General features: G+C 41.3%; 1 protein-coding gene across 1 annotated transcript in view; it reads right to left on the bottom strand.

Moving 5' to 3' along the window:
• LOC110537733 (follistatin-related protein 4) overlaps positions 1–20278 on the bottom strand; it is a 225017-nt gene that overhangs the window by 28370 nt on the left and 176369 nt on the right. The window lies entirely within an intron of this gene.

The raw sequence follows: 20278 nt of genomic DNA, 5'->3' as shown, positions 1-20278 counted from the left end.
AGAGGGTGAATGGGCAGACAAAAGGTTTAAGTGCATTTGAACGGGATATGGTAGTAGGTGCCAGGTGCACCGGTTTGAGTGTGTCAAAAACTGCCATGCGGCTGGGTTTTTCACACTCAACAGTTTCTCGTGTGTATCAAAAATGGTCCGCCACCCAAAGGACATCCAGCCGACTTTACACAACTGTGGGAAGCATTGGAGTCAACATGGGCCAGCATCCCTGTGGAACGCTTTCGACACCTTGCAGAGTCCATACCCAGACAAATTGAGCCTGTTCTGAGGGCAAAAGGGGTTGCAACTCAATATTAGGAAAGTGTTCCTAATGTTTTGTACACTCAGTGTATGTCTGAATGACCCTGGGTCAAAATTGGTTGGGGTCTTTAGGAAGAGTATAAGTCATTCAATAAAACAAAGATTCCCAGACACCTGTTAGATATCTAAACCGAGCCGACCATGCATGAACTCCTGAGCTGTTCCCTTGCCACTCTGAAATGGATTGGATGGAAACAGTTGGCTCTCTTCCCCCGTGTGACCTATATGAAATTACAATGTGCCATCCTCTACTGCTGGTCTATACTTTCCTTACAGTCGGTATTGCTACAGTACATGACTGTAACAAACACTACTGGATATGTAGGGGAATCCAATGGTGAGCAAATCCAGGTGATACAAATAAAATAGGTTTGACAGGTTTGAGACACACAATATTGCTTCCTCTAGTCGACTTGCCCTGGTTCATGTTCAGACTAGAATACCTTGCATTTCGAAGGAGCTTGGCGAAGAGCTGCTCTGCTAGGCTAGTACATGCTTGTGACAAATCTCCCCTGCTTTTCTCGCAGAAGCAATTCACGATGTTCTGATCCACCTCTTATAAAGGCTAAACCCAATTCATCAGGCTCTGAAAGCAGAGAGCTAGCGGAGCACCGAACACAAACTGCTTGAGAGGGAAACATTTACTGTTGCCGTCTAATGATATCATTAAGTCAAGAACTACTTAGATTGCTACACTGCTTGCTGTTCCTTCGTTCAGTTACAAAACATACCAAAAGAGGCGAAACACTGAATTTATAGTAAAGTAACCAAGGGTTACTTATAGGATTAGTGAAACACTGAATTTATAGTAAAATAACCAAGGGTTACTTATAGGATTAGTGAAACACTGAATTTATAGTAAAATAACCAAGGGTTACTTATAGGATTAGTGAAACACTGAATTTATAGTAAAATAACCAAGGGTTACTTATAGGATTAGTGAAACACTGAATTTATAGTAAAATAACCAAGGGTTACTTATAGGATTAGTGAAACACTGAATTTATAGTAAAATAACCAAGGGTTACTTATAGGATTAGTGAAACACTGAATTTATAGTAAAATAACCAAGGGTTACTTATAGGATTAGTGAAACACTGAATTTATAGTAAAATAACCAAGGGTTACTTATAGGATTAGTGAAACACTGAATTTATAGTAAAATAACCAAGGGTTACTTATAGGATTAGTGAAACACTGAATTTATAGTAAAATAACCAAGGGTTACTTATAGGATTAGTGAAACACTGAATTTATAGTAAAATAAATAATAGATTTCGGCCTTCTAACTTCCATAATGTATACACTTTGACACATATGAGCTGAATCAAATGTAAAATTCAGAGTGCACTAAGATGGAGGTTATTGCAGAGTCAACCTGGCAACTTTTCAAACACACTCCGTATAGAAATTCAGCCTACACTGTTTTGTCTGGCACAAAAGCAATACAAAAACACCCACACAAAAAATGTCCATGTTAGAACGGTGGTGGTTTCATCTTTTGTTGGCTCTGAGCAATTCGATGTGAAATAAATCCTGATGCCAAATGGAGATTTTGACTCCAGCTTTGGAGATTGTTGTTCAATGAGGAGAAGCCTCTCTCCGTCCAATTTTTTACCAGCCGACTACACAGGCAAAAGCCTCGTCTTCTGAAGAGCAGAGCGTGTGTGACAAAGGCAGACAAATTACATATCCACTGGCCATGCCTGCACGGTTCTCCCTGCTGGATAGGGTTGACATGACATTATCTCCTTAATGATTCCTAGGCTTTTAACCCATCCAAAAATTGCATGTGTACGAGTAACTTTCCTGCAATTCACAAACTATTGATCCATCAGTGGTAACTGCTAGCGCCTGCCATATGCGGTATAGCCATCATGGAGGATGCTCGTTTCTGGCCTCTGCTCCAAAAAACACACGCAGAAATGTAAATGCAAAGTAGGAATGAGCTCTCCCTGGGAATAACTAATGTGGGCCTCTGAATGCAGCCCAGAAATCTTGTCCCCTTTCTCCTATATTACCTGAGGCCTCATGAGCTTTAATAAGACATCCCTGGAAACTAAACAGGGAGAAGAGAGCTTGGCTGTCTGCGAGGTGGGGGTACACAGGAATGAGAGTCGAGGAAGGAGCATTAGACTCGGTAAGAATTCGGCCTAAATGTTTGATTGGTCTCCATAGCTCCACCTCCCAAGCTCTCTGATGCCTATGGCATTCTGATGAAGTTGTCAGTGTTGTGGCTAAGGCAATTTGTGACCAAGCTTTAATAACTTACTGACTGATGTCTTGAGCTGTTGCTTCAATATATCCACATAATCTTCCTTCCTCATGTGCCATCTATTTTGTGAAGTGCACCAGTCCCTCCTGCAGCAAAGCACCCCCACAACATGATGCTGCTACCCCCGTGCTTCACGGTTGGGATGGTGTTCTTTGGCTTGCAAGCCTCCCCCTATTCCTCCAAACATAACAATGGTCATTATGGCCAAACAGTTCTATTCTTGTTTCATCAGACCATAGGACATTTCTCCAGAAGGTATGATCTTTGTCCCCATGTGCAGATGCAAACTGTTGTCTGGCTTTTTATGGCGTTTATGGAGCAGTGGCTTCATCCTTGCTGAGCAGCCTTTCAAGTTATGTCGATATAGGACTTGTTTTACTGTGGATATAGATACTTTTGGACCTGTTTCCTCCAGCATCTTCACAGGGTCCTTTGCTGTTGTTCTGGGATTGATTTGCACTTTTCGCACCAAAATATGTTAATCTCTAGGAGACAGAATGCATCTCCTTCCTGATCGGTATGATGGCTGGGTGGTCCTGTGGTCTTTATACTTGCGTACTATTGTTTGTACAGATGAACGTGGTACCTTCAGGCATTTGGAAATTGCTCCAAAGGATGAACCAGACTTGTGGAGGTCTACAATTTTATCTGAGGTATTGGCTGATTTCTTTTGATTTTCCCATGATGTCAAGCAAAGAGGCACTGAGTTTGAAGGTAGGCCTTGAAATACATCCACAGGTACACCTTCAATTGACTCAAATTATGTCAATTAGCCTATCAGAAGCTTCTAAAGCCATGACATCATTTTCTGGAATTTTCCAAGATGTTTAAAGGCACAGTCAATTTAGTGTATGTAAACTTCTGACCCACTGGAATTGTGATACAGTGAATCATAAGTGAAATAATCTGTCTGTAAACAATTGTTGGAAAATTACTTGTGTCATGCACAAAGTAGATGTTCTAACCAACTTGCCAACACTATAGTTTGCTAACAAGAAATTTGTGGAGTGGCTGAAAAACGAGTTTTAATGACTCCAAACTAAGTGTATGTAAACTTGCGACTTCAACTGTATATACACTGCTCAAAACAATAAAGGGAACACTTAAACAACACAATGTAACTCCAAGTCAATCACACTACTGTGAAATCAAACTGTCCACTTAGGAAGCAACACTGATTGACAATAAATGCCACATGCTGTTGTGCAAATGGAATAGACAACAGGTGGAAATTATAGGCAATTAGCAAGACACCTCCGATAAAGGAGTGGTTCTGCAGGTGGGGACCACAGACCACTTCTCAGTTCCTATGCTTCCTGGCTAATGTTTTGGTCACTTTTGAATGCTGGCGGTGCTTTCACTCTAGTGGTAGCATGAGATGGAGTCTACAACCCACACAAGTGGCTCAGGTAGTGCAGCTCATCCAGAATGGCACATCAATGCGATTGAGCTGTGGCAAGAAAGTTTGCTGTGTCTGTCAGCGTAGTGTCCAGAGCATGGAGGCGCTACCAGGAGACAGGCCAGTACATCAGGAGACGTGGAGGAGGCCGTAGGAGGGCAACAACCCAGCAGCAGGACCGCTACCTCCGCCTTTGTGCAAGGAGGAGCAGGAGGATCACTGCCAGAGCCCTGCAAAATGACCTCCAGCAGGCCACAAATGTGCATGTGTCTGCTCAAACGGTCAGAAACAGACTACATGAGGGTGGTATGAGGGCCCGACGTCCACAGGTGGGGGTTGTGCTTACAGCCCAACACCGTGCAGGACGTTTGGCATTTGCCAGAGAACACCAAGATTGGCAAATTCGCCAATGGCGCCCTGTGCTCTTCACAGATGAAAGCCGGTTGACACTGAACACATGTGACAGACGTGATAGAGACGCCGTGGAGAACGTTCTGCTACCTGCAACATCCTCCAGCATGACCGGTTTAGCGGTGGGTCAGTCATAGTGTGGGGTGGCATTTCTTTGGGTGGCCGCACAGCCCTCCATGTGCTCTCCAGAGGTAGCCTGACTACCATTAGGTACCGAGAAGAGATCCTCAGACCCCCTGTGAAACCGTATGCTGGTGCGGTTGGCCCGGGTTCCTCCTAATGCAAGACAATGCTAGACCTCATGTGGCTGGAGTGTGTCAGCAGTTCCTGCAAGAGGAAGGCATTGATGCTATGGACTGGCCCGCCCGTTCCCCAGACCTGAATCCAATTGAGCACATCTGGGACATCATGTCTCGCTCCATCCACCAACGCCACGTTGCACCACAGACTGTCCAGGAGTTGGCGGATGCTTTAGTCCAGGTCTGGGAGGAGATCCCTCAGGAGACCATCCGCCACCTCATCAGGAGCATGCCCAGGCATTGTAGGGAGGTCATACAGGCACGTGGAGGCCACACACACTACTGAGCCTCATTTTGACTTGTTTTAAGGACATTACATCAAAGTTGGATCTGGTTTTCCACTTTAATTATGAGTGTGACTCCAAATCCAGACCTCCATGGGTTGATAAATTTGATTTCCATTGATCATTTTTGTGTGATTTTGTTGTCAGCACATTCAACTATGTAAAGAAAAAAATATTTAATAAGAATATTTAATTCATTCAGATCTAGGATGTGTTATTTTAGTGTTCCCTTTAATTTTTTGAGCAGTGTATATTGTAACGACCCTGGGTTTATAAGCGTGGATATTGACTCTGACGCTCGAGCATGCTTTTGCGGCACAGTTGATAGCGCGCTAGACTTCGGGCTAGAAGGTTGAGGGTTCGAGACCTGCTCCCTGCTGTTTCCTTACATTGGTGTCAGAAGTGATCGGACCCTGCATCCACGACAGTGCGTGTGCTTGGCCGGTGAGCGCGTTCCTATAAGACATTGAGTTGTGAGGACGTGCTCTTTGAAAGGAGGGAGTAGTGTAACGACACTGGGTTTATAAGCGCGGATATCGACTCTGCCGCTCGAGCATGCTTTTGCAGCACAGTAGATAGCGAGCTGGACTTCGGGCTAGAAGGTCGAGGGTTCGAGACCTGCTCCATGCCTGTTTTATTACAATTTACAGTGGGGCAAAAAAGTATTTAATCAGTCACCAATTGTGCAAGTCCTCCCACATAAAAAGATGAGAGAGGCCTGTAATTTTCAGCATAGGTACACTTCAAACTTCACAGACCTGTAACTTCTTCTTTAAGAGGCTTCTCTGTCCTCCACTCGTTACCTGTATTAATGGCACCTGTTTGAACTTGTTATCAGTATAAAAGACACCTGTCCACAACCTCAAACAGTTACAGTTCAAACTCCACTAGGGCCTAGACCAAGGAGCTGTCAAAGGACACCAGAACCAAAATTGTAGACCTGCACCAGGCTGGGAAGACTGAATCTGCAATAGGTAAGCAGCTTGGTTTGAAGAAATCAACTGTGGGAGCAATTATTAGGAAATGGAAGACATACAAGACCACTGATAATCACAAGAACGGTGAGCAAAAATCCCAGAACCACACAGAGGGACCTAGTGAATGACCTGCAGAGAGGACCAAAGTAACAAAGCCTACCATCAGTAACACACTACGCTGCGAGGGACTCAAATCCTGCAGCGCCAGACGTGTCCCCTTGCTTAAGCCAGTACATGCCCAGGCCCGTCTGAAGTTTGCTAGAGAGCATTTGGATGATCCAGAAGAAGATTGGGAGAATGTCATATGGTCAGATGAAACCAAAATATAACTTTTTGGTAAGAACGCAACTCGTTGTGTTTGGAGGACAAAGAATGCTGAGTTGCATCCAAAGAACATCATACCTACTGTGAAGCATGGGGGTGAGCCTGTAATCGACCCCAGAAATGCTGATGCTCCAGATAGTCAACTAGTCTAAAGAAGGCCAGTTGTGTTGCTTCTTTAATCAGTATAACAGTTTTCAGCTGTGCTAACATAATTGTAAAAGGGTTTTCTAATGATCAATTAGCCTTTTAAATTGATAAACTTGGATTAGCTAACACAATGTGCCATTGGAACTCAGGAGTGATGGTTGCTGATAATGGGCCTCTGTAAGCCTACAGTATGTAGATATTCCATTAATAATGAGCTGTTTCCAGTTACAATAGTCATTTACAACATGAACAATGTCTACACTGTATTTCTGATCAATTTGATGTCATTTTAATGCACAAAATATGTGCTTTTCTTTAAGGTTACCCCAAACTATTGAACGTGTATATCTTTTTTTTTAACCTTTATTTAACTAGGCAAGTCAGTTAGGAACAAATTATTATTTACAATGACTGCCTACCCCGGCCAAACCCTAACCCAGACAACGCTGGGCTTTTTGTGCGCCACCCTATGGGACTCCCAATCACGGCCAGGGTCTGTAGTGACGCCTCTAGCACTGAGATGCTGTCCCTTAGACCGCTGCACCACTCGGGAGCCCCACAATATTTATAGAGAGTCAGGATAGATCATTTCAGGTTATACAGAGTCAAGCTAGATCAGTTCAAGTTGTATAGAGTCAGGATAGATCATTTCAGGTTATACAGTGTCAAGCTAGATCATTTCAAGTTATACAGAGTCAGGCTAGATCATTTCAGGTTATATAGAGTCAGGATAGATCATTTCAGGTTATATAGAGTCAGGATAGATCATTTCAGGTTAGGTAGATAGATTAATTAATAGATTCAGGATATCAACATCTGAAAAGGAATTTGTTTATTTTGCCATTCTTGATACTTGCTACATATTCTCCAATGTTGCCAAAGCTGCTTAGCAATGGGCTTTAAAGCAATTAGGTTTAAAACAGCTCTTAATTGGTGCTCTGTTTCCTCTTGCTGGGCCACATTCTTGTGACTGCATGGTTCCCTCAGTCCAATCCCTAACTGATAGCAATGTGCCACTACTGCAATATAACATCTGAAGAAAAGCAGCCACATTGGACCTAAAGTACAAACATGCATGCACACACACAAGCACGTGCACACACACACTTTAATGTGTCTTTTCAAAGCGGGGAGAGGCTCTATGCAGATATGCCTCCCCTGAGATCCCTCGGTGACTACAAACAATCCCTGATGTGTTGCTGTACATATAAGCCTGGGCTGTGCAGGTGGGAACTGATACATATGGTTGTTCTATTATCAATTAAAAACAGACCATATTTGCCACGTCCAGTAAAAGGACTTGCAAGGACTTATAAGGTCTTGTAATTTCACACCAAGGCAAAGTGATAAAATACATAAATACACCAGCTAATACATTTTTGGTTCCAGGAACGGTTGGGTTAGGTAGAATTTGTATTTATTAAGAATCCCCATTAGCTGCTCCCATGGCAGCTGCTACTCAGACCTGGGGTCCAGCAACATTACCTCTTATTCTGAGAGTGTTGCACACCGAAGCATCCCAGGAACAGTCTAACAAATTGTTAACTCCAACAAGTTCTAAAACGTTCTATGGAACATTAATTTATCTTAAAACCATAGACATTAAAACCAGTAGATAGTGATAGTGCCGACGTCATCCACGTGTTCCTATGGAAAACTTGACTCGTGAAGCCAGAAGTATTAGAATTTGAAGTGTGCCATATTGCTGAATGGGGCTGAATGGCACCCCCAAAAAATTGCTAAGGATCATGGTGAAAGTGTTCGTAACTAGAAAATAATTGTGGTCGATGTAGTCGTTTTCATCCTGCCTGAGAGAGTCAACCTTAATGTCTATGGAACCTCCTCGTAGCCTGCCGGGCCTGTGATTGGTCTATGTCAGCACGTGGTCCTGTGTGACGAACAAATGTCATAATAATAATTTACATAGGCTCTCTAGGGCACTGCTAGGTTGCTACATGGTAGCTGACCAGCAAAGCTTGTGACTACACGCTCCAGACCGGACATTGGGGGCCTGCTTGAAACCCAATGGGACCCAGTAGAAAGAGGTCTCCACATGTTCTGGTATGGTATGTGAATAAAAATGTTTCCAGCACAACAACCTGAAGTTATTACCATTGGAATAAAACATTCACTTCTGTCTCTCTCGGTTTTTCTTTAGTGCTCTCCCTCTCTTTCATTCATTCTCTCTTTTTCTTTCATTCTCTTTCTCTCTCTCGTTCTTGAGTTCTCTCTCTTTCATTCTCATCTCTTATTCCCCTCTCTCTTTCATTCTCTCTCTCTCTCTTTCTTTAGTTCTCTCTCTCTCATTTTATCTTTCTCTCTTTCTTTAGTTCTCTCTCTCTTTTATTCTCATCTCTTTAATTCCTTTCTCTCTTTCTCTCTCTCTCTTCAATTTGAGGGATCTGAATGTGTCAATTTGCGAGTGTGCTGGTAATTCATGGAGGGAAAGAGAAGATGAGCAATCAGCAGCCCACTCATTAATCACACACAATCCAGACCCTGAATCTCCTCCACAGGTAAAGATGAATCCCTCCATTGCCTCTCGCTCTACTTCTCCTGTCTCACTTTTATTCTACTTCTGTCTCTCTCTCTTTTGTATTTTTCTATCTTTCTCTCGCCACTTCTCTCTTTGCCTCTCTCTTTACCTCTCCTCCTGTCTCTCCCTCTCTTTCTCTCTCTCTCTCTCTACCTCTATCTCTGTCTCGGTCACTTTCTCTTTAAATGAGCCCCAGTGGCTCTAACAAAGCCAAGGTGGAGAGACTGACTGCGGCTCCCTGGCAGCCCTGAACTACAAGGAGAATGAAGCTTTTTATAATCACTAAGAATAGGAAAGGTCTGGATGATGAGAACAATCACATCGTTAAACTACATTTAAAAGTTTAGAAATAAGAAAAGATTTCATTGATTGGGCAGGACCTATATCTCTAAGTGAGCTCTGTAATATAGGCACAGGAGAATCTGCAATGTAAGGTCAATAACCTACTACATCGCTGCTAGTCTGCTGAGTGGTTTATTAACAAAAATATAAATGTACATTTACTTGTAAATCGGTATGATTAGCATGATGTTACTAGGTACTAATCTCTCACTTCGAATGCTCTCACTAGATTTCATGGAAAAATATGATACAGAATGTTCAGGCACATGCAATTTGACATTTACATTTTTCAGTCCATTATGCTGCTTGTGAAACGGAGATAAGAAAAGCTTTGTAATTTAGGGAACAGTATAAGTTACTGAGGATAACTGAGGAGAAATGCTATGTCACAGCCAATTGCCATTATTTGCTAAAGAAATCCATAAATCCTTATGGAACTCAATTTCCTGAACCATAAAAAAAACAATAGTTTCCAGTCACATATTGGTGAATGGACTGAACGTTTGACTGCGAAAGGGTGTCTTTCTCATGTCATGTCATGTCACAATCTATAGTTAATGTAAAACTTACTCTATTAAGTTATAGTAACCGAAAGGTTGCAAGTTCAAACCCCCGAGCTGACAAGGTACACTGTTCCTAGGCCGTCATTGAAAATATGAATTTGTTCTTAACTGACTTGCCTGGTTAAATAAAGGTAAAATAAAGTATGTGATGGCAAATATTCAGCGGTCTAGAAAAAAATAGGTTCAGATAATGCACTGAACAGTTGGCAAATTCATCCACTTAATAAACAGTACAGTTTTGTACCATTGGTATTTGCTTGTAGTGTGAAGGATACGTTTAACCTTGGACACAATGTCTTCATCTTACAATAGTTGAGGATAGGCTTGTTTCCTAAAATGGAATCTGAAATTACATTTTAGGTCTTTTTTAGGGGGCTGGACCATCTCAAGGCGTCCTTCTCAAGTTAGAAATATTTTCACGAGACCTTCTCCTTGTAAGGTACAAAAAAATAAATAAATGTGCACACCCTCATATACTTAACAAAAAATGACCACAAATAACGAACTGTAGCGACCCTGTGTTTATAAGCGTGGATATTGAATTTGCCACTTCAGCATGCTTTTGGGGCACAGTCGATGCCACGCAGGACTACGCGACAGAAAGTTGAGGGTTCGCCGAGCACCACGGATGAGCTAACTCTCCCTGACAGTTTCGTTAGACCTACTCTACGATCAGAGCCATCTGTAGACAATGATCAACTAGGTGAAAATCTGATTTTCAACATGTTTATGCAATATTTATAATTATCTAAAATATATGCAACAAATGTTCCACCAACAGGTTTCTGTGCCAATGCACCATAACCAATCAACAAAGCATACAGACTTTGGGCGCTTCAACACGGTTTGCGTTTTCAACGCTACAATCTGCACAGTTTGGCTGCTGGAATTATATTTTGGACGAATGTGCGCAGGTGGCCTACAGGATACGTTTGAAGTAGCCTATAATCAGATGAAAACTTTATGACTAGTTGTGTTAATGCCACAAATAAAAGATAATACATTGTAAAAGTGAAATGACAAAAGTTTAGGCTATAGGATATTGAAGCGTTATGAATTCTAGGTGCGCGAGGAATAGCCACTCGGATTGGAGAGAAGGCAGAGCTCATCATCCTGAATAACTGGGCTTGCTGGAAGCATATGTGGCCACATTATTATAGGATGACTTGGTGAGCGACAACAGACAGCGCATCTCAGCATCAGAATTTAAAATACAGTCAGACTGGCATGCTACTTTCTATAACGAATAAATTGTTAAGAGTAGAATGGAATGAAACATTCAAATCACGTTTGCGCTGTGATTCAAATGACATTTTCGCTGAAGTTTACGGCCTAGAGTAGAACGTAGAAAACAATGCAATTATTCATTGCAATGGGGTGTTGGAGGCTAGTCTAGGTAGGATCATTGTAGTGTCCCTAAACAAGTTCAATAGGGCAACTTTTTGAGCTGCCTGTCTCATGTCTTCACTGTTCTTTCATGCACAATGATGCACCATGTCCTCTCCACTTATAATGAAAATTGGTGCAGCTTTGAATGATTTTATGTGTGGTATGATCGCTACTGGACAAACGATCCACCTACCACTATTGTCACTATGAATGATGGATAGAGAGCAGGATAGACTGGTAGACTATATTGACCTGTGTGGTATAGTTAGTGTGTGGAAAAACTTAGTGCATAGGGGAAGTACCAAAACACCTCGATATAGGGAAGGTGCATGCAAGCAGAAGAGGAAATTTGGCTAGGATGGAAGTAATGGAAAAGTAAAACCTGCAAAAAGGCTAAAGTAAACCCTGGAGAAAAAAACTCTACCCTCCCCTATGCCAAATAAAACCACAGAACTCTCCCCAAAGCAACAACAAAAAGATAGACAACCTTCACTTAATACTGACCTCCAAGCCTTTAGTGAGGAGCGACACATTCTCTGAAACTAATCTCCAACTTAATTTGGCTAGATCAAGTCTGATACATTAAAGGCCAACATGCAATCTGGATATTCTTTAATCTGTAAAGCAGACGCATTGCTGATTCTGTGATGGAAATGTAAAGGTAACTTACGATTGAGCCGACATGCAGCATTTACTGTGAATGCAGTCTTCACCAACACATGACATTGCCTTTAAATTTCAATCACGATGTAATGCTGTATTTCCACGATAACGGATTGAATAGAGCCTAAATCTTTTAAAAACAGCCAGCCAGAGGCATTTTCTTATTAAACAATGCTAAAGCCTTTGACAGGGGTAAATAGCTTTTCTTGTTTTAAAGCCTTAAGGAGGAGGTAAGAGGGATTAATTGCCTGCAGCATAAATCTTTTTTTATGGGTGCCACTGACTGACCTGACCTAGAGATGTTATTGGCACACGCACGCACGCACGCACACACACACGCACACACCATGTCTTCTGCAGCTCATTAAATGGGGTGTGTTTGAAATGTCTTCCAAAGCGTCAATGTTAGGCCTTGGTTCTTCTCAGAGTGTAGGTATCACCTTGCGCTAGACAGTGTTTGGGTTTGGACATGATTTGCAACTTTTGAATTGAATTTCATTCTGCATATTATTCATAAAGCTAGGGGCCCGATTCAGTCAGATCCGCTTTAGCCGACATCTTCATAGCTGATGATTTGATGTGTCGGAGGTGGAACTGCATTAGAGCTGTCAAATCCACAATCGACTCACAGTATCATACCTAAAGCTTTTGGCTGCACAAAGACACAATAAGAGAAATCCCATGCAGCCTTGTTAACACGTTCAAACACTGAAATGTGAGATGTAATCTACACCTTGTTTAGGATGATTGAAATTCTCATTATTTAATTTAATGAATTTAATTTGAACGTCATTATTTCTATATAGCCTACACTTTCTGGTTCAGAACTTCTAACGCGAGTGGGACGGGTCTGGCTTCGTGACAAAGATCGCTTGACAGCTCCAACGCAATTCCACCTCCGACACAGCCAAAACATCAGCAATGCGGGTGTCTGCTATCACCGGTTAACACCTGATCTGATTGAATCTAGGCCTAGAAAGGAGGATGGTGAAGGCGAAGTACTGTATGTGCAGGGAAATGGCTAAGTAAGCGTTGTGCAGTAATGTCACCATGAGACTTGAAGTACTGTTGTTCTGTCTTGGCTTTTAACTGACAATGAATGGTATTGATGAGGACGTTATAGTGTGTTATAGTACTGGGAATACTGGTTCAAATCTGTGGTCCACTGTAACAGACTGTGGTAAAAGCCTAATAAGAACGCACTACCATAATCACCAGACATCGATCTCCGATCAACATAAAAGAGGAGGCAGTAAATAAAAGGCATTCATGCTTTAATGTTACTCGTTTTTAAGGTCTGTTGCATTCAGGTGTAATACATGCTGTGCATGGCCAGCCCATAGATCTGTACACAGATACAATAATATACTTCTATGGGAGCTAGTGAATGCAGTATCACACTGTGACAAAGTGAGAGCACTTATCTTGCTTTAGGCTCAGGCAGCTTAACTTTTTTTTTTTAAACGAAATACTGAGGGAGTTTAAGCAGTTTTGCTATAGGTACAGAAAAATAATAAACATGTGACACTGATATTCCTGTAACAGGTGGTGTTTCAAATGAGCTGTTGCTACGCTAGCACATTAGCTAGCAAGTGTAAACATTACTTAGCATGTGTGAGAACATTCCATTCAATAGCACAACATGTGTGTCACTGCTTGCAATAGCCTCAACCATTAGTGTAAGTCAGTAACCAACATAGGTGTCAGGCCCGAGTTCTTGTCATGTAGTAGGATGTCAGATCCCAGTGAGACTTGGAGAGAGGCTGCGGTCACATGTCACTGGCCTTGGGCAATTGTCACCCTCACCGCTCCATGGCGACACTTATCGTAGATGGCAGGGCAAGGGGGCAGACGGTGGGTGAATACACAGTCATAGGGACTCTGATTGGAGACAGTAAATGCGGGCTGACAATGCTCAGCTGTCCCAGTCCATGTGACTATGACTTTCCTCACCAATGGACATTTCTGTAACGCATGTCACTGCCATGGTCTGTGTGACACACTGATGGGGAGTCAGGTTGGATTTACGTGACAATTAATAATCAGTCATCCTACTGATATGACAGGAAGCCTGCATCCTGTCCCTAGCTGTTTCCTCTGTTGGAGGACAGAATGGAAGGAAAAGAACATTCCATTTCCTCTCAAGCAATAATCGCAAAGTGCAGTTTGACCTTGTCTGAAGTGTTTTTTCAAGCGAAAAATGTTGGTAACATCCTTATTACAGTGTAATTACATATGTTATTACACTTTAATTACATATGCAATTACACTAACAATCATTGTAATTAATTGTAATAATTCATAGTTACACTGTAATAACTGGGGGTAATTGCAGTCTGTAATTACAGTGGTGTTAACAACGAACGCTAGTTACCATGCTTGTTACAAATGTTAAAGTTTCCGATAACATCCCAACACGCCATATTTCGGCCTGCACAAACCACGTGATAAGTGTTAGCCAATTGAAAACCGATCACTTCTGCAATAAATAGCTCTGGAGTATGATGCCCAGGACCAGTAACAAAAACGGGTTCACAAACAGTTTACATCAAAAAATACTTTAAAATGTTAAACCATTTCACTTATTTTAATCATCAATTAAACATTTGTAAACACATTAATAAACAACTACGTTTAAAATTATGATAGTCATTTGTGATTGCCAAGTTGTAAGCCTATTATTAAGCTTGGTTGAATAATGGTTTATAAATGCACTTAAAATGGTCATAAGACAAACTCTTATTCCATCATGTAACCTTGCAAGTGTTTCACCGTTGAGGAACATTCTCACGTTTGGCTGGGCTGCATTGGTGCAATTATTTATTTATCGCAGGAAATTAAGGCCTCATGTCAAGCTCTGCCCATCTGCGCAAAAACCTAGAAATAATGGTGACCGCAAACGTGCCCAGATGTTGACATCGATATAATGTGAAAGCGTGCAAAGAACGCTTTCACATGAGGAAGGTCAGTGTGCAAGTCCAAACATGAAAGATTGCTACGAAAAAACAGTGTTGTAGGTCAAAAACATCAACACTGGAGAGCATAAGTATGTTTTCCATGCAATTTATTTGCATTTTTGGATACATTAATTCTGCTGGATGATTTAGCATAGGTATCTAGCTAGCTATTCACTAGCTAAATAGCTAGCTAACATTAGCTGGGCTCAATGGTTGTATGTTCTCTTAACCTTCTCAGGGTATCCGTACTCAAGGGTATTACGTGAGACACACCCAGCATGTTAACGTTAGCTAGCTAGCTAGCTAGGGTAATTTACAGTGTCTATGCTACATTTTCATACATTCTTCTTTTCTACCAGAGATTCTCACAAGGTCACCGACACCAGGATGGGAAATGCTTACAAGAAAGAAACAGATGCAGACAGAGACAGTTGTCAATTTCCATTGCTTAAAGTGGAAAAAAAGTCCATCTCAATTAGCTATCTAGGCTATTAACCATACTTTAGGCTACAGGTTTGAGTCACCACTTAAGGTTGAAGTCGGAAGTTTACATACACCTTAGCCAAATACATTTAAACTCAGTTTTTCCACAATTTCTGACATTTAAGCATAGTAAAAATTCCCAGTCAGTTAGGATCACCACTTTATTTTAAGAATGTGAAATGTCAGAATAATAGTAGAGAGTGATTTATTTCAGCTTTTATTTATTCCATCACATTCCCAGTGGGTCAGAAGTTTACATGCACTCAATTAGTATTTGGTAGCATTGCCTTTAAAATGTTTTACTTGGGTCAAACGTTTCGGGTAGCCTTCCACAAGCTTCCCACAATAGGTTGGGTCAATTTTGGCCCATTCCTCCTGACAGAGCTGGTGTAACTGAGTCAGGTTTGTAGGCCTCCTTGCTCGCACACACTTTTTCAGTGGGTTTATCCTCTCACTTGGATGGCAAAGAGGTTCAGGTTGTCATAATGGGTAAGTGGGCAAGTATTTTGTTTATATATCATATATTATATTATAAACTGGGATGTCATCTGTATGATTGACCCCAGTCAGTGAGGTTGACCTATATCTGTTGACCTGATCTGTTTTTGTAAACTCAACCAAGTTAACCCAGATGGTACACTTTTTAGGGGACAAGTGCTAGCAACAACATTGAATGGAGGTAATTGAGGGTAGCTAATTAGAGCCTATTAAGCATCCAACCATTGTAATCTGGGACCTCCAGCACATCTGTCTACAAGAGATTACAACCTTGTGGTAGTTATTACTGAATTGGATGCAGCTGAGAAGAAACAAAACACTACATTTTGTGAATTTTGTGGAAACTTGCCTACTTGTAACAAGCATGGAAACAATCATTTTTGCTACAGACTGCAATTTCCAAGTGACTTGTTATAGTGTAATTACACATGTAGGACCCCTTAAGATGAAGTGTTACCGAAACGTTGTTTGTATTTCGGTAACATGTATTTGTATTTATTTTGTCATATAAAGTGATGCGATACATCTCTTTCTCTTCTCATGTTTTCTCTCTGTATTGGTGGGCAAGTGTATTTGAAAGTGGTATGGTAGGAGGTGCCAGGCGCACCAGTTTGAGTGTGTCAAGAACTGCAAAGCTGCTGTTTTTTTCACAATCAACAGTTTCCCGTGTGGATGTCCTTTGGTCCACCACCCAAAGGACATCCAGCCAACTTGACACAACTGTGGGAAGCATTGGAGTCAACATGGGCCAGCATCCCTGTGGAATGCTTTACACCTCTACACCTTGTAGAGTCCATGTCCACGAATTGAGGCTATTCTGAAGGCAAAAGGGGGAGCAATCAATATTAGGAAGATTTTCCAAGTGTTTTGTACACTCAGTGTACAAGTCTCTTTTAAATTTTGATATTTGGTTGTGTGGACAACCAAACACAATTCAATATCACTAATTATTATTACATTTGAAATCAACCAGAGCTTGGACTATTGTATTGTCTATTTTTAGTGTAATTCTGGATTGAATTGAAACAATAGCTGTTAATTACACGGGGCTTGATTAAAACCCTGAATGGGAGACCAAAGTGTATCTGTACATGAATCAATTCTCCAGTAGGAGGTGCTGCCCAGGCTATTGTTACTTTTTCTGATAGTTGATATAACATTGAAGATCTGACATTGTTTTAAATGAACAAATTCAACTCTATTTTATACAACGTTGTCTATGTTGAAATTTGATTACCATGATGACATCATCCTGTGGTTGAAATTTCATCCTCAAAACAATAGTTTATATGCAGACTATTTTCAAATCCAATGTATTTTCCACGTAGATTCCACGTCACACTACATTGACAAATTATGTTAAAAAAAGTTGATTCAACCAGTTTGTGCCTAGTGGGATGGTTCTCCTTTTCAGAGCATTGTGGTACAGTGCAAAGAAGCTCAATTAGAGAACAATTGTCACGTACTGCAACTGTGTGACATGAAATAATAGCTTTAGTAATTAACCAAGCCATGAGAGCAAAGAGCAACATTCTGTCACGATGGGAAAGAAAGATAGTCAAAGGTTTCTAGAAAGATACTGATGAGTTGATTAAGTTGATTAATTGCTTTGGGATCTCTCCTTGGAGTCTTGGCTCCCACAGAAGGAAATCACAGGAGAAAAGGTCTAGAAGTCACAAGCCTGCCACGTTATTACATTGGTTCTGTCTGCTGGTGTATGCTAATTATCTGACTTAAACATTCTTAATATTCCTCTTATTTGAAAAATTATATTATTTTGACTTGAAAATGTGGAATTAATTTTAAAAAATAAAAAAATAAAATCTGTAATACCTGATTGTACCGTATAGAGATACCAACATTACCACTTTATCTCAAATAAAAATCAGTACACTGCCTTGCTGTTTCCACAGTTCACATAGAGGTAAGGACAACATTACAGCATGGGCTATGTTTAAACATTGGGAGTTCTGCAGGACTGCCTTGATGAACCACACAGCATTGGAAAGCTTGTCTCTTTGAGCTCTACCATTGAGCAAGCTAAATGCATGATTTCCTCAAGGCAAAACTATGTTGCTGGTAGTCTCTTAGCCAAGCAGGGATATACTGACATTGTCTCTGGAGGCCTGAGGATTTCAGCTGAGTTAGAGAAACAGCCAATTCTCTGGAGAATCCACCCAGACATTTTCTTTCTCTTTTTCCACCTGCATCTTATACGCAGAGCGAGAACCAATGCGCTACAAAGAGTCTACAGTCTGTAAACAGGAAGCAACATCAGGTTAACATTCTGCTCTCTTTTCATTATGGTTCCCTCCAGAACGGAGGCTGAGGCCCAAATGGCACCCTATTTCCTATATATAATGTACTACTATTGACCAGGGCCCATAGGGCTCTAGTCAAAAGTACTGCACAATAAAGGGAACAAGATGCCATTTGGGACGCAGACATTGACAGATCAGTGTTGTTTCCAGCAGATTACCGGTGCGTTGTGCAGGTCTGAGGCTGATCGATACACTGTTTAGCTCTGTAGACCTGGGAAACTCAACAACATGCAGCTGGGAGAGAGAGAGCTACAGTAGGCCTATGTACATGTGGATAGGACAAGCTGTGTAGGCTGCTGGCTAATGGCAGCAGAAACCATCTTTTGTTCCATTACCTCCATCCTGTTAAATTGCTACCAGCAGCAAATATCTATCTATCTATCTATCTATCTATCTATCTATCTATCTATCTATCTATCTATCTATCTATCTATCTATCTATCTATCTATCTATCTATCTATCTATCGATATGAGCCAGGTGTAATGCGTTTGTCTGTTCAGCTCCTCATGCTCAGCCAAGGACACCAGGCAGTGAGGTTTCTCTGCAGAGTTGTAACAGACAGCCATTGTTTGATAGCTGGATCGGATCTTCCGGGATAGATGGAGGCCTGCCAGACTGCCAGACGGCTAGTGACCAGTCTCCCAAAGGCAGCGATGTTAAGCTTATCATCTGTCCAGTGGAGGAACAGATCAATGCCGCCCGACTCATCGAGAACGAGATGTGATTCGCCTGGGATGCAGATAGGTTGGTGAAGTTTGATAGCAGGTCCTGCTTCTGCTGCAGCTGAGCTAACCACCAGAGAATCTCTTCCCGAGGCTGCTAGATTGTGCAGCCTGGGCTCATAGACTAGACGTAACATAATATGCAAAAATCTGCGACACTCAAATTAGTATGATATGTTATGTTTCGTATGGTTATTTAAGACGGAAGGTTAAGTAAGGCAAAAATGAAAGGAAGGAGGCTGGTCGGGGTGGATGGGTAGGTGTATAACAAAAACTTCTAGCAACCCAAAGGTTTCAATCAATCAATCAAATGTATTTATAAAGCCCTTTTTACATCAGCAACATAGTGCTATACAGAAACCCAGCCTAAAACCCCAAACAGCAAGCAATGCAGATGTAGAAGCACGGTGGCTAGGGAAAACTCCCTAGAAAGGCAGGAACCTAGGAAGAAACCTAGAGAGGAACCTGGCTCTGAGGGGTGGCCAGTCCTTTTCTGGCTGTGCCGGGTGGAGATTATAACAGTACATGGCCAAGATGTTCAAACGTTCATAGATGACCAGCAAGGTCAAATGATAATAATCACATACCTTGTTCAAAGGCATTTACATATTTTGTCTTGCACATTCAGCCTCTGAATGGCACACATACACAATCCATGTCTCAATTGTCTCCGGGCTTAAAAATCTATTTTTTTTAACCAGTCTCCCTCCCCTTACATGTTTGAGTCTCATCACAGACAACGTTAGCATTTTAGCAACTACTACTTTTTAGCTACTTTACAACTACTTAACATGTCAGCTAACCCTAACCTTAACCCTAACATTAACCCCTAACCCTATCCCCTAGCCTAGCTAAAGTTAGCCATCTAGTTAACGTTAGCCACAACAAATTGCAATTCGTAAAATATATCATATGGTATAGTTACATAAAGACAGAAAGTTACGCAAGGAAAATGTAAATGTCTAGTAACCCAAAGGTTGTGTGTTCAAATCTAATCATGGACAATGTTAGCTAATTAGCAACTTTGCAACTACTTACTACTTTACAACTACTTAGCATGTTAGCTAAATCTAACCGTAACCCCTAAACCCTAGCCTAGCTAACGTTAGCCACCTAGCTAACATTAGCATTAGCCAGATAGCCACCTTGCTAACATTACAAATTGGAATTCATAACATATAATGCGTATTGCAAATTTGTAACTTATTGTATGAATTGCAATTTATAAAATCTAATGTGCATTGTAATTCAAAACATTTCATATGAATTGTAATTTGTAACATATCATACGAAATGAATGATGGACATCCACAAATCTTGCACCTATCGCATTTGGGCCCAGCCATAAATAAAAACACTGCTAGCCTTCTAGCC

Source organism: Oncorhynchus mykiss, chromosome 12 (genome assembly GCF_057628025.1).
Source record: "Oncorhynchus mykiss isolate SJ-2025 chromosome 12, ASM5762802v1, whole genome shotgun sequence".
NCBI classification, from domain to species: Eukaryota; Metazoa; Chordata; class Actinopteri; order Salmoniformes; family Salmonidae; genus Oncorhynchus; species Oncorhynchus mykiss.
Note: the sequence above shows the minus strand (reverse complement) of the source record. Positions and strands in the feature narration are given on the sequence as shown.